General features: G+C 36.4%; 1 long non-coding RNA gene across 1 annotated transcript; it reads left to right on the forward strand.

Annotated features, from left to right (window-relative positions):
* Positions 1 to 6411: 6411 nt before the first annotated feature.
* On the forward strand, positions 6412 to 11492 carry LOC123384349. The gene is made up of 3 exons (XR_006595317.1): positions 6412 to 8878; positions 9717 to 9880; positions 11295 to 11492. It is a non-coding gene; the product is annotated as an uncharacterized LOC123384349 (long non-coding RNA).
* Positions 11493 to 14744: the final 3252 nt, after the last annotated feature.

The raw sequence follows: 14744 nt of genomic DNA on the forward strand, positions 1-14744 counted from the left end.
TCAGTTAGATTTACCTAACCAACTATATCATGTTTTTCTACCCTGCATTCCAATTCCTCCTTACCCTACTATTCTTTTTTCTTTTCACTCTCCCTTTTGTCTATTCATGCTCTAGCAAATTACCACAAATGTAATGACCAAAAATACCATGAATCGATTGTCTTATAATTCTGTAACTAGGATTTCAACATGGCTCTTCTTAGGCAAAATCAAACTGCTGGCAGGGCTATGTTCCTCTCTGGAGGCTCTAGAGGAGAATCTGTTTCTTTGCCTTTTCCAGCTTCTAGAAGACACCCACATTCTTTGGCTCATGACCACATTCTTCCATCTTCTAAGGCAGCAATGCTGGGACATCATCCTGATTTACTTCCATTGTCACATTTCCCACTGAAGCTTTTCTGTTTCCTTCCACTTTTAAGTACTCTTGGGATTACACTAGACCCATGTAGATAATCCAAGGTAAACTCCTTGTTTCAAGATCAGCTGATAAGCAATCTTAATTCTACCTGCAACCTAAATTTCCCGCTGCCATGTAGCACAGCATAACCACAGGTTTGGAGGACTGGGATGTGCACATCTTTGGGAGGCCATTATTCTACACACCATACCATGTATATATGAGTCTATTTCTTGACTAATTCTGTTCCATTGATCTGTTTGCCTATCTTTACACCAATATCATAGTCCCGCTTACCGAAGTCTACCATGAAAGTAAGCGTGCTATGAGGTAACTGAATATCTAACATAGTTTTTTAAGATTTAAAAAAATCTATTCTACATCCTATATTTTTCTATATAAAGGATAGAATAAGCTTTTCAATTTACACACAAAGGTCTTTGGGATTTTTATTGTATGGCATTCAACCTATAAATCAACCTAAGGAGAATTAAAAACAAAACAAAGCTGAGTTTTCTGATATACATGTATTATACTTTTCTTCATTTGTACAGGTCTCATTCATTTTCCCTTGGTAACTTTTTATGTTTTCATGTAAAAATGTTAAAAAAAAATTTTTTTACATTTCTTCCTAAGTATTTAGATTTTTGATAATATTGCAAATGCTTCAATTCTTGAGTCTTTCTTTTCAATTCTTTGATTTTTGTATATTGGCCCTGTATCCAGTGAGAAAGGTTAAGTTCAATTTTTGTTTTAACAGTTTTTTGTTTTGTTTTGTTTTTTTGCTAAATTTCTTAGGACTTTTCTACATAAACATGTATGTCATTTGCCAATAGCAACAACAGTATTTACTCTTTTCTGGTCCTTGTGTCTATAATGTTCTTTTTTTGCTGTATTGCACAGTGTAGGACTCCCGTGTAATGTTGAATGGAAGGTATGAGAATAAGCAAATTTGCCTTTTACTCAATATAACAGTAAAATAATTAAATATTTCAGAACTAGTAAAAGGGTAGTTCTAGGAGTATCACTGCTACCGTTTATCAGATTGAGAAAGTGGGCATCCATTTCCAGTTGTCTGATCTTCCTATTGAATAATCACTTATCTTGTAATTAATTTAAGAATAAAGAAAAACATTATTTTTTTTATATTTAATCCACTACTTACTGTTTGGGTAAAATTTATTTCTTTTTCTAGATCAGATGTTTCTTTCATTTTATGTTATTCCCCTTCATACTTAAGATCTTCCCTCCTATAGTGTGATAGTCTTATGGTATAAGTGTGCATTCTTATAGTCTAAGCATTTTTTTTTCAACGTTTTTTTTAATTTATTTTTGGGACAGAGAGAGACAGAGCATGAACAGGGGAGGGGTAGAGAGAGAGGGAGACACAGAATCGGAAACAGGCTCCAGGCTCTGAGCCATCAGCCCAGAGCCCGTCGCGGGGCTCGAACTCACGGACCGCGAGATCGTGACCTGGCTGAAGTCGGACGCTTAACCGACTGCACCACCCAGGCGCCCCAAGTCTAAGCATTTCTTATAGTCTAAGTGTGCTGGCTAAAAATTTGTTAAGTTGTTTTCTTATGTTAAAATGTCTGTTTTGCTTTATGAGTTAAAATATACTGCTAAAGCGTATTTGGGTGGCTAAATTAGTTAAGTGTCCAACTCTTGATTTAGGCTCAGGTCACAATCTCATAGTTCATGAGTTCGAGCCCGACAATGGGCCCTGCACTGACCATGCAGAGCCTGCTTGAAGCTCTGACACAGGGCTTGATCCTATGAAAGCGAGACCATGACATGAGCTGAAATCAAGAGTCAAACTCTTAACTTACTCAGCCGCTCAGCTGCCCCCCTCTTTTTTTTTTGATGGCACTTCCATTTATGCAGTCCCCCAAGTCAATTATTTAGCTCAAACCCATGAACTGTGAGATCATGACCTGAGCCGAAGTCAGATGCTCAACTAACAAGCCACCAGGGGTCCCAAATATTGCCATTTTAAACAACATGGGTATTATGTTAAGTGAACTTATAGGGTATTATATTAATTATACTAATTAGAGAGCGATAAATACCATATGAGTTCCCATATATGTGGAATCTCTAAAACAAAACATGAACAAACAAAATAAAACCAAAACAGACTCATAAGTACAAAGAACAAACTGGTGGTTGCCAGAGGGGAGGTGTTAAAGGAACAGGCAAAATAGGTAAAGGAGATGAAGGGGTACACACTTCCAGCTATAAAATAGATAAGTCACGGGAATGGAAGTAGAGCATAGGGAATATAGTCAATAATATTGTAATACATTTATATGATGACTGATAGTAACTACATTTATCATGGTGAGCATTTCATGTTGTATATAAACATCAAGTCATTAAGTTGGACACCTGAAACTAATATGATATTTTATGTCCACTATACTTCAATTAAAAATAAAGCAAAGAATTAAACAAACAAAAACAAAACTGTTTAAAACTCAATGACTATTAAAGATAAGTCACAAACTTAGAAATATATTTTACATGAAATTACTGGCATGTTTGTCAATGAGAATTTCTTGGAAATAAACTCTTAAAACTTCTCTAAAACTTCCCAGACAAGTAACAGATAGGAAATATCTCTGAAAGGAATAATGTCAAATATTTTCTATGGGAAAGTAATAGACTATTATTGTAATGGGCTACTTTTTAACAGATAAAATTATGTTACTGCATAAAATCAAAATTGTCCTTTCAGTAACTGCTTCTTGAGGCTCAGCAAGAAGTAAGAACATATATTAACTGTGAAACTGGAATTAAAAAAAATACATGCCCTTGTAAATGCAGAATAACTAACAGAAGATACAAACTCCACTTAGTGAGCTTGAATATAAGTTTTCTCCCATACCTTTAACAGGAAATTCATGAAAATTAATAATTATTCTATTTTCCTATATCTGATTTAGTTTCTAAAACAAATCTAGAATTTCTTAGGATAAAAAAAATTACTGAAAGCAAAATAAATTTTCAAGGACTGAAGATATTTTTTACTATCTTAATATTCAACTATGAAATACGTATTTCATTTCTTAGTTATAATTTCTAGTACATTAAAAGTGAGAAGAAATACTACTTATTACAATTATTTCTCATGAAAACAATACAATTGCAATGTTGATGAGGCCCTTAAAATGAACCACTTTCAAAAATCTTAGAAAGCTAAATCTCCTGTTGATTACCTACACTGTTTTCAAGGCCGTCAATATTTCTTTGTGTATATCATTTAGTAGTATGTGAAGTCATCAGTATTTTGATTAGTGTTGCCCTAGGTGACCAACACACTTTTTTTTAAGTTTATTTATTTTGAGGGGTGCGGGGAGCACAAGCAAGAGGGGGCAGAGAGAAAGGGAGAGAGAAAATCCCCAGAGCTCCTCACTGTCAGCACAGACCTTGACTTGGAGCTCTATCTCAGTGAACTGTGAGATCATGACCTAAGCCAAGATCAAGACTCACCTCTGAACTGGCTGAGCTACCCAGGCACCCCTGACCATCATACTTTTTTATGGACTAATCACTAAGAAAGATTATTTAGCTCCTTTTTAAAATGTTTTTATATTTATTTATTTATTTATTTATTTTTTATTTTTTATTTTAGAGAGAGTGAGAGAGAGCACTAGTGGAGAGGGGCAGAGGGAGAGAGAGAATCTCAAGCGGGCTCCACACTCAGCACGGAGCCTGATGCCAGGGTTGATCCCACATCCCTGGGATTGTCACCTGAGCTTAAATCAAAAGACAAACACTCAACCAACTGAGCCACCCACATGTCCTTATTTAACCACTTTTGAACAAAGACAAGATAGACCATCTATGGGTCTATCTATGGAATAATTTAAGAATTATTATATGTAACGTGATGGTGAATTTAAGTGTCAACCAAGCTAGTCCATAGTACCAAGATATCTGGTTAAACATTATTCTAGATGTTTCTGTGAAGTTATATTTTTTAGATTAAATTGACGTTTAAATCAGTTGGCTGAATAAAGCATATTACACCCCATAATATGGGTAGTTCTCAATCAATCAGGTGAAAGCTTTAAAAGTAAAAAGACTGACTTTCCCTAAAGAAAGGAATTCTGCCAAGCAGACTGACTTTGGCTTTGAGCTGCAATTCAATTCCTCCCTGGATCTCCTGCTCTCCACTCTACCCTACAGATCTTGGACTTGCCAGCCTCTGCACTCATGGGAGCCAAAAATCTTACAATCTTTTTCTTTCTACATAAAATCTTATATACAAACATAACATATAGTGTTGCTGAAATTATTGTAGCATCAGGATTATATATATATATATATATATATATATATATATACACACACATATGAATATATAATTATCATTATGATATCTATATCATATATATAATCATATATATACAGAGAGAGGTGGCAGGGGAGGAGTGAGTGAGGGAAGGATCAGGGGAGAGGGAGACAGAGAGAAAGTATTTGTTTCTCTGGAGATCTGTTTCCCCAACTAATATACATGGTATATTTAGACTTGAAAAACTGCAATTGGTTTTACAATTAACGTTATTTGAATATGTCAAGGGTTTTATTTATTTTTTTATTTATACTTAACTTCAGTATCAATTATCCAGGGAAATGTGTGATTTAAAAATATTAGGCATATTTTCAGAAAATGTTATTTGTCTAAACTCCATCACTGTCATAAAATTAGGGATTTCTCAGTATTTGAAAGTATTGTTGGCAGTAATATCACTGGGACATAATATTAATAACTTCCCTCCCTAAAGCTGTCATCTAATTTGGCTCTGCTTAAAACCTAATCGGGAGAAAAGAGCAAAAATTTATTTGCATTGTTTCCAATACAGAATTGACATTTACCTATTTCATAGTGAAAACAGATAATAACATTTATTTAGCCCAATTCTACTCTAGATGTGTCTTAGAAAAGTTAAAAAGTGAAATTAATAGGTAATTATATTTCCAACACTTCTCTCTGAATAGGAAAGGGGATGTTTAATTTCAGAGGTAAGGGCTATTTTTTCATCTGCTGAGTTTCTATGTTTTAGACCACAGTCCATCACTCTTCCAGTTAAAGCGCTTAGGTAACATGCTACAAAAAACTCAGACTCTGCTGCATTAAATGCATGTTTCATCTTCATAAGCACATTTGCAAATGGTAATAATCTTTACATGATCAGTAATACGAACAGTAATAATCATTCATCTTTAAAGAGAAAGGTCTCTTTAAAATGGGAGGGCAAAATGAGTAGTTGAAGGAACAAAGTACACAATAAGAAATGACAGAATCAACCAAATAGAGTATACTAGTGCTTTAGTCACACAGGCTAGACTAACTGCTACAAGGCTTATGTGACTTGTCAGCTTCCCAGCTTCCCAGCTTCTCAGTCTTTCTGTGCATAATTTTCAAAATTCACAGGCTGCTTTTGTTTCCAAGCTCCTAATGTGGTTTTTTTTTGTTTTTGTTTTTTTTTTTCAGTCTGTTCTTAGTCCATTCGGGCTGCTATAACAAAATATTACTGGGTGACTTAAAAGCAACAGAAATTTATTTCTCATAGCTCTGAAGTCTGGAAGTCTGAGATCAGGGTACCAGCATGGCCAGGTGAGGACTCTTACAGGTCACAGACTGCCCTTTGTGTCTGCAGAGCTCTGCATGACTCTTTTATTATAGCATTAATCCCATTCATCAGGGCTCCACCCTTATGACCTCACCAGCTCTTAAAGATCTCACCTGCTAAGACCATTACTTTGGGGATAAGGATTTCAACATATGAATGTTGGAGGAGATACAGTCCGACCATAGCAGGTGAGACTGGACAAAATTTCCAGGTTCCCTGTATAAATAACCTGGTTGAAGTCTTGCCTTTAGTACTTACTAGTTACGCAAACTTTGCCACTTCCATAACCTCTCTAGTTGAATACCTTCCTCTTTAATTATGGGGTTAGAGATATCTAACTTATGGACTGGTACAGAATAAATGTGAAACGTTTAAGAGGGTCTTTGTAAATAGAGAAAGGCTCTATCAATATATTCAGTACTTTTTGTATTTTTCTGAGGAGAGTGATGCTTTGAGATGACAATCTATTTCAATACACTTTTTTAAAATTTCTTTTTCTTTTTCTTTTTCTCCTAAAACATCACCACTCTCAGCAGCTAGTTCTAAAAGCTGTCCACGTGCAACCAAATCCTGTTTCCTTTGGACTTTGCTGCTTGCTATTTAATGCCTACTATATAGATCATATGAGAAGTTGCTAAAAAAAAAATGTAGCATTGTGAAATAGATTTTTACAAAAATATCATATTCTATATTATTACAGTAATAAGAAAATAAGCTACCTAGTTCCTAAGTGTTTTAGTCTTATTTTAAAAAACTTTTTTTCCAGATCCCCACTGATTCTTTCTTTATGTTGATTATTAGGTATTTTCAGTCAAGCCATAGAAACTGCAGAGAATAACACAATAGAGTCCCTTCACATTGGTAACAGTTACGGATTTCTACATGTGTCTATAACCTGCAGATCTGGGGAAACTTGAGTCCCAGAAGGCCCCCTCTGCAATGATGCCTGGTGAAATCTGCAAGAGACCAGGGCAGATGGGGTCATTTGCAGAGAAGGTCACTGGCAGGTACCCACTGCAGAAGTTTTCACAACATGGCTGATACTGATATCCCCTGCTTTTCTTCCTTGTTCCCAGCTGGCTCTATACATCTATCTTAGCTTTGCCAGTCTTTGGGTGGGGTGAAACTTAAGCGGGACTTTTGTACGGTGCCCCAAAAGGCTAGGGAAACTTGTCATTCACCCCCTCCTTTTCCCTGTGAGGGGGACTCTTTTAAGCTAGGGAGTTCCCTGTTGGTGCTGTGCAAAGCCAGTTTGGGGAATGGGGTGACACATGCAAAATGAACCTTGTTCTTCCTTCCCCAGTGCAGTTATTCCGAAGATTTATGTTCCACTGTGTTCCTGAAGTTTCTTATGTGGATTCCGGGGCTCTCAGAGAGCTGTGTTTGTTTGTGGATTACTGTCTAATTGCTGATCTTTTTGCTGGAACAGAGACTGGGGTCTTCTAGTTGGCCTTCTCATTGATGTCACTGTGCAGATCCCAAATGACTATTTCTTTAGGTGAAAAGACATGTCTATTTGGTGATATTGGCTACAGATTTAAACTGTGTGTTTAGCATCCATACCTACCTGAACCTTAATGTAAACCTACTAGCCAGTGAGTTCAAGGTAATTTTAACATATGTGGTCATGCAAATAACTCTTCAATGCAGGTCAATTAGGAATGCATTCAATTTTGACTTGAAGAGACACACGGAAGAAGGAACTCAAAATTTAGTGCATGTAACTTGAAAGCCCTGTCGAAGATAAGACTATTTTGTAAACACTAAAACTTTGCAGCTTTCAGAAGTTCCAAATTAGCTATTCTCCCATCTAGAGAAGAAAAATAATATTATCTAACATCTAGGTCAAATTAGACATATATGTAGTCTTTTCCCACCACATAAATTTTAATATATTAAACACATGACATGATTCCAGTCTGGTGGTGGTTTCGTTGTTAAGCTACCTATGAGTGCTGGGTATCTACCTATAATCAACTTAACAAACTGTTTTCAACACTGTTTGTTGTCCCTTTCCTATGGTTACAATTTACAACTTTTGCTTTAAACTGATGGTGAATTCATTGACCTTAACATCTCCTATACGAAATTGACTGACTCAATGACTGAGCAGTAGCAAGCAGTGTCTCACCTGATTTTTCCTTTTTGCCATATTCAGGACCAAAAAAGCAAAAAGAAAAACATAACTCACATACACTAGCAGAATCATTTCCTGAAACATGTTATGCCTTTCTCCTTTCTTAAGCAGCACTAACCTGGGCTGAGGTCTGTGCTTTACTGTAAAATTTCTATCAATCGCATAGTATATTTTTCAAGACTGAATAATAAAACGGCACCTGTAAAAATATTTAACGCATGACCAAGAATGCTCTATTTTCATGAAATTTGAATCTCTTCATTGTTTCCCACTTTTTCATGTCGAAGTCATCCATACTTCTTTATTATCCAAGGGGGTTTTCTTACTGATACCATAATTGTACATTTTCTTCATACATTTGCTATTCAGTTTAGATTGTTTCAGTCAAATTAGAAAATTGTTGAGTTCTGCTCAAGGTAATCCTTTATTTACAATCTACAGTATAATTCTATCACATTTTTTTTTTACTTTTGTTATCGAAATGACTGTGTTCAATAATGCACATTTTCAGCTTAGGATATTCACTCGCCATCATTTGTCATTGAAGCTAACTGCCAAGGAAACAAGGAGAGGGAACTGAGACATGTCACCTGCCAGAGTTCTACTGGAAGTTGGTGACAGAAGAATTAAAATTCACAACCTCAGAAATTCAGTGTGGAGTTGGCCACATTCTGCTGCATTCTCCATCCTGCACAAGAATGGAAGGTAGAAATTAAAATTAAAAAAAGAACAGAAAAGTCTGTTGATTGTTTGCTGAGATCTAAATTATAGTGTTGCAAACTGTCAGGATAAGCTGCCCAGCTCTGTCAATCAGAATGATGGAAGCTGATACTCTCGGGGGTGGTTTTTCATGCCTCTTGGGAAAATCTCTTCCTGATCTCACCAGGGAGATCAATAGAAGCCAAGAAAACATAATGTCCAGAGGCATATCCTAATCCAGAGGGGCGATTTAGCCACTACTTTCACTCAAAGCCTACTCTGAAGCTTCCTCTGGGTGGGTTTCTGCCCTGGGGCACAAGGATTGGAGAAAACAAATAACAAGACAAATTTAGTTTCTCAGTTATTTGGCCACCGCCCGGGAGACTGAATGGCTAAGATTAAGAAAACCTGAGCAACATACCAAAGAAAAATTGAGGGAAGGAAAAAAATCAACCAATGAGAAACCAGAAAAAGATAGTATTAATTTTCTGTAGTTTAGACAAAAGCTACATTTTAAACAATATGTCAGTAAAATAATAAAATCAATAATGTTAGCAGTAACTGCTCTGGGCCGGCCAGAAAATGGGTGTCTCAAATTGTCATTGAAAGGTAACAATTTCTTTACGTTGTGAATATTACAGTTGAAAATACAAGTTAAGAAAAAGAATATGAAAAATTGTCCTAAGTCTGTCAGTATATTGTACAATTCTTAGAAAACATTTACATAGTATAAATCGTTAAGAAAAATCATTTAAAATATAACTCAATTAACAAAAACAAACAAGCAAAGCCTTCTGCTATAAGGATTAGCACGTGCTAATATAAACACTTAAACTCTTTCCAGCCAGACTGAAGTTTTCATCAAGTTTCCTAGGAGACCAGGAAGGAACAGGGAAGAAAAATACTGATTATGTTTTTGAGGAATGGTGAATTGCATAAGAGAAGCACCTAAGAGCAGTCTAAAAGATATAGCAGCATAGTCAGTGAAAAGAAGAATCTAATCAGAAGGTAGGAACTCTCAATTACTTGGGTAGAGCTGATACAACTCCTACTGGGTAGCCTAGAAGATATTAAATGAAAAGTGATAAACAATCAAAATAAATAGTATGTTTAATAGTGTTTTTAGGAACTTCTATGTCATTACCAGCTTCTCAGTGATGATGGAATTACTTTTAACTTGGATCCAAGGCAAATCATTGTTTAAACTCATACTAGGGCATCATGAAACAGAGCAGAAATTAGAGTTCTCAGAGAGAATGAAAATACAAAACCACTTAGAGAAGTAAGGTTTTTTTTAGTAACTATAAACACGCATTTGAAAAATCATTATCAGTGGAAAACAAACTACCATAGGAATTAGTTAATTATGTACTCTATTATCTATAAATTTGAGTAAAGCTACGTACATCATGGAGACAATCTTTTCCAGCCGTCTTAGAAGCCTTGTTGCTCCCCAACAAAGGAAGGGACAACGCGTATAGAAACTGTAATAGACAAATAGTATGGAACCCAGACTGGAATATTAGCCGAAAAGAAAGCAAACTCTGAGTGCAATCTGGACCCAAACTGCAACAATCTCCTTAGATAAATTTTGCCAAAATTACGCTCAATCCCTAGAGATGAGCTATTACTAGTTACTAGCAGAACCCTATCCGTGAGTTTTTATTGTTTCTTTGATATATCCTTTCATAACTGTGTAACTCTTACTATTATAATGATTTTTCAGATACTCCTCCCATTGTTTTACCAAAGTTCCCATTTCGTTGTGCCGTGAATGAACACATGAGTATAATCTTAAAATTTTCTATTTCTACTAACTCAGGACCTGGTGTTGCAGCATGTATGCGGACACTAACAAAAATTGAACTGCCCACTGGCATGTATTACATTACGATGTTGGGCCTTTCTTCCGTTTGGAAGCAAACACTTTCTGTATGGAGGAAAACTTTTGCTTAAATAATACCACAGAAGAGAATAATCGATCCCTTCTTATCCATCCTGCTATTCATCCAATCTATCTCAATAGCCAAAAGTTTCTCCCTTATTCTTAAATGCCTCATTTTCCTGTGTGTTAGTATTTCTATCAGTCTCATTAACCAAAGTCCTTGTCATTTTGCTACTGAAGGGTCACCAAACTGGCATCATTAAATAAGATTTACCTGTACGTTGCAAACAGTTGCTAAGCTCTGCTTTCCCACCTCTTCACTGTTCCAACACCAGATTTAATCAGCCCATTTCTCACAGAACGAGGGAAAAACTCATTAAAGAACCATTTCATGTTTCACTGACCTATCTCCAAACTTATTTTCCAAGTTGTCCCCTTTATTTAAGCTAAACATTCACATTTGGTAATTAACATGTGTTATGTGGAACTGTTTCCTCTGTGCGTAACTCAACCAGTTTTTAAATTTTATTCTTCCAGATCATTTATAACTGCAATCTGGAGAAGAAAGAGAAGTAATGCTGAAAGTAGGAAAATTATTTACAAGACAACTACACTAGCAGAGAAGAGAGATGAACTAAGGCAGTGGCAGTAAGTGAGGGTAAGAGCTGAGGCAGTAAGGCAGGTCAGCCTCAACAGTAACATGATCGGCATTGCTGCACTGTGCAATATTTTTCTGGTGAATGCATACAATTTTTTTTTTATATTTGCTTGACTTTCTGGGTACTAATCACCATCCTTCTTCAAGGTTCTTTAAAAAAAAAACTGTAGGGGCGCCTGGGTGGCTCAGTCGGTTGAGCAGCTGACTTCAGCTCAGGTCATGATCTCGGGGTTCATGAGTTCGAGCCCCGCATGGGGCTCTGTGCTGACAGCCTGGAGTCTGCTTCAAATTCTGTGTCTCCTTCTCTCCCTGCTCCTCCCCCGCTCATGTCTCTCTCTCTCCTTCAAAAATAAGTTAAAAAAAAAACAACTGTAAAAACCCTTGTTTCATGGTGAATACACATGATGTAATAGTTTTGTCTTTGCTTTTTTTTTTTTTTTTTAATATGGTGGAAATAGAAAAACCGCCTCCTCCTGAGCCCTATTCTCTAGCTCCAATCTGTACCAATTATCCATTTTACTGGAAATGATTTCCTACTATTTCTAGAAAACATTGTTTCTTTCTCTTTTTTTTCTTTTTCTTTTTCAGAGCTTGCATTTATGGAACTGCTTTATTCTACCGTCATCTGTAACAGATAATGTACAAAGTTTGTAAACTACTGAGTTGGAAATAAATGTCCTTTATATTTTGAAGGGTTGTCTTCCCCTTCCCACTTTCAAGGGTGCTTTGATAAATTAACACCATTACTTAACATGATAATCTTGGCATAAACTAACTCTCACTGTCTGTCTGTCTCTCTCTCTGGAAGATTTTAAGGTCATTAATTTTTCTCAGGTTTTTTTTAAAAATCGTGTAGCAATTATACCTTCATATGGGTAACTGAAAAATTCTTTGTTCAGCTACTCGGTGTGCTCTTCAAAATGGCTGTTTCATGTCCTTCCAATTTTCTTCAGTTACTTATTTTATAATTTCCTCCTGACTGGGCTTGCAATTTCCCTAGAACTCTTTTAGTAGGATTTTTAGTTTCCTATGACTTGTCAAGTTTCTGGAGTAATTTTTCTTTTTCCTTTTTTTTTTTTTTTTGTTGTTGTTGTTGTTGTTGAGTGAAAGCCACAGGCACACAGGAAGGGGAGGGGAGAGAGGTAGAGGGAAAGAGAGAATCCTAAGCAGCCTCCAAGCCCAGCACAGAGCCCTACACAATCTCACAACTGTGACATCATGACCTGAAATGGAAATTAAGAGTCAGACTCTTAACTGATAAAACCATCCAGGGCCTCCTCATTTTTTTTTAATTTTTTTTTTTAATGTTTATTTATTTTTGAGAGACAGAGACAGAGAATGAGTGGGGGAGGGGTAGAGAAAGAGAGGGAGACACAAAATCCGAAGCAGGCTCAAGGCTGTCAGCACAGAGCCTGAAGTGGGACTCGAACTTACCAACTGTGAGATCATGAACTGAGCCGAAGTTGGATGCTTAACCGACCGAGCCACCCAGGCGCCCCCCTCCTCTTATTATTTTTATATCAGCATCTATTTCTTTCTACTTGCAATGATTTCCCAAAATGTCTTTTCCAGTATTTATATTTACATTTTACCTTACAAATTTCAAATTTCAAAACAATACCTTCCCTGTGTTCTGATTGTTTATCACTATTCTTGCTTTAAGAATGAGACAGACATTTCTTCTGTTCTATTGTCTCTGTTCCCTTCATGTGCATTTTTGTTCCATGTAGATTTCCTCAAATGTGTCATAATTCTTGGCTGTATACTATACGATATACTATGAGGCATAAAAACGCTATCTGGAAGCTTTGTGAGCCTGCATGAGCATTGTGAGTGAATGACATTCAATGTAAAAAGACTAAGTAGAAACTTCTAAATTTCAATGCTTATATTTTCTCTTGGCCTCTCATTGTCTCTAGAAAAGAGCCCAGCATTCTCCTTCCTCGGGGATATAAGCCTATATACACTGGGAGGCGGACATGCGGCAACAGGCTGCCCAAATCTTTTATGTGTAGATTTGACTTAATCTCTCCATCTTTAGTGCACTCACCCTGCAGTGCCTTCAGTGAGCTCTGAAGGCCCCAATCCACAGTCTTCTAGATTTACTATCGCAAGAGCAGAAATGTCTCCTTTGTTCAAGGGAGACTGAGGTAGGGTTGGTTTTCAACAGATTCTTGCTCTTCTAGTGCTTCTATTCATGCCCATACTCTGAAGCTCTTCATGTCTCCACTCCAGGCATGTGTGCAAGTTCTGAGTGAGAGACTGACTTTGGTCCTCACGGGCTTCCTCCTGGCCAGCTCTCAGGTTTCAAGTTTAATTTGCTCCATTCGGTCAATTGCCAATGACTCGTTTTCATAATTTGTTGACTTTCATGTTTTACTATTTCTTAAGTTCAATTGTTCCTTCTCTTCTTCATCTTTGTGGATTTATACAATTGTAAAACTCGAGTTCAGCCATTTTAGTGTTTCTGTTTATTTTGTAGGAAGCTGAGAGAATCTCTTATGTTTAGCTAAAAACCCAGGTGATATCTTTGAAATGGAAGAAAGTTTGTAGAAAAGAAAATACAAAGGGTTGTGAAAGAGGTCAGCAATGAAAGAAATGACCCTGAGTGGGAAGATGTAACACAAAGCCGTATAGCAATAAGGGTATGGATAAGGGTATGGGGTCCTATACAAAGAACATGAGTGAACTAACTGACCTCACAAGTACAGGTCACCCAAGATGAAGTCCCAATGTCAAAAGCTCAATAATGAAAGTAGATTTCAATCTCTGAGCAGTATTCAAATACTACAATACTGAAGACATCTTTTGATGTTTTTTTGATAACTCTCTCCAGACAGATCAAGGTGACTAGCATGCTCAAGCTTAGTGTAGTGTAAATCAGAAGTCCTGAGGTGGCATTGGAAAAGTAGGTATTGGGGTTGTATGGCCTCATTGTTGAAAAGTAACACACTAGGCATTGCTTGGATATTGATCTTAAAACTACAAGTTTTCATAAGAGCTAACTCTAGATAATCACCAAGAGTGGATGGATGTAACAGTCTCTGGTCTGTGAATTCAACATTTTCATTTTAAATTATTCTATACTCTATAAGCTAGAGCATCTCCATGTAAGCAATGGCCCCCAAAAATTCAGAAAAAATAGGTGAACAAGCAGCCTCAGTGAATGTATACTTTATTTCCTGAACTGTAAAATGGGGGATAATTATAGTTCTTATGGCTTCATTGTGCATGTGACTTAAACAGTTACATAGAGCCTACACTTAGAAGAATCTTGATTTGGTGTTCAGTTTTTGGTATCTTGAAATTATTAACAGGTTTTTTTTGGA

The sequence above is a fragment of the Felis catus genome, chromosome A1, assembly GCF_018350175.1.
Source record: "Felis catus isolate Fca126 chromosome A1, F.catus_Fca126_mat1.0, whole genome shotgun sequence".
Taxonomy (NCBI): Eukaryota; Metazoa; Chordata; class Mammalia; order Carnivora; family Felidae; genus Felis; species Felis catus.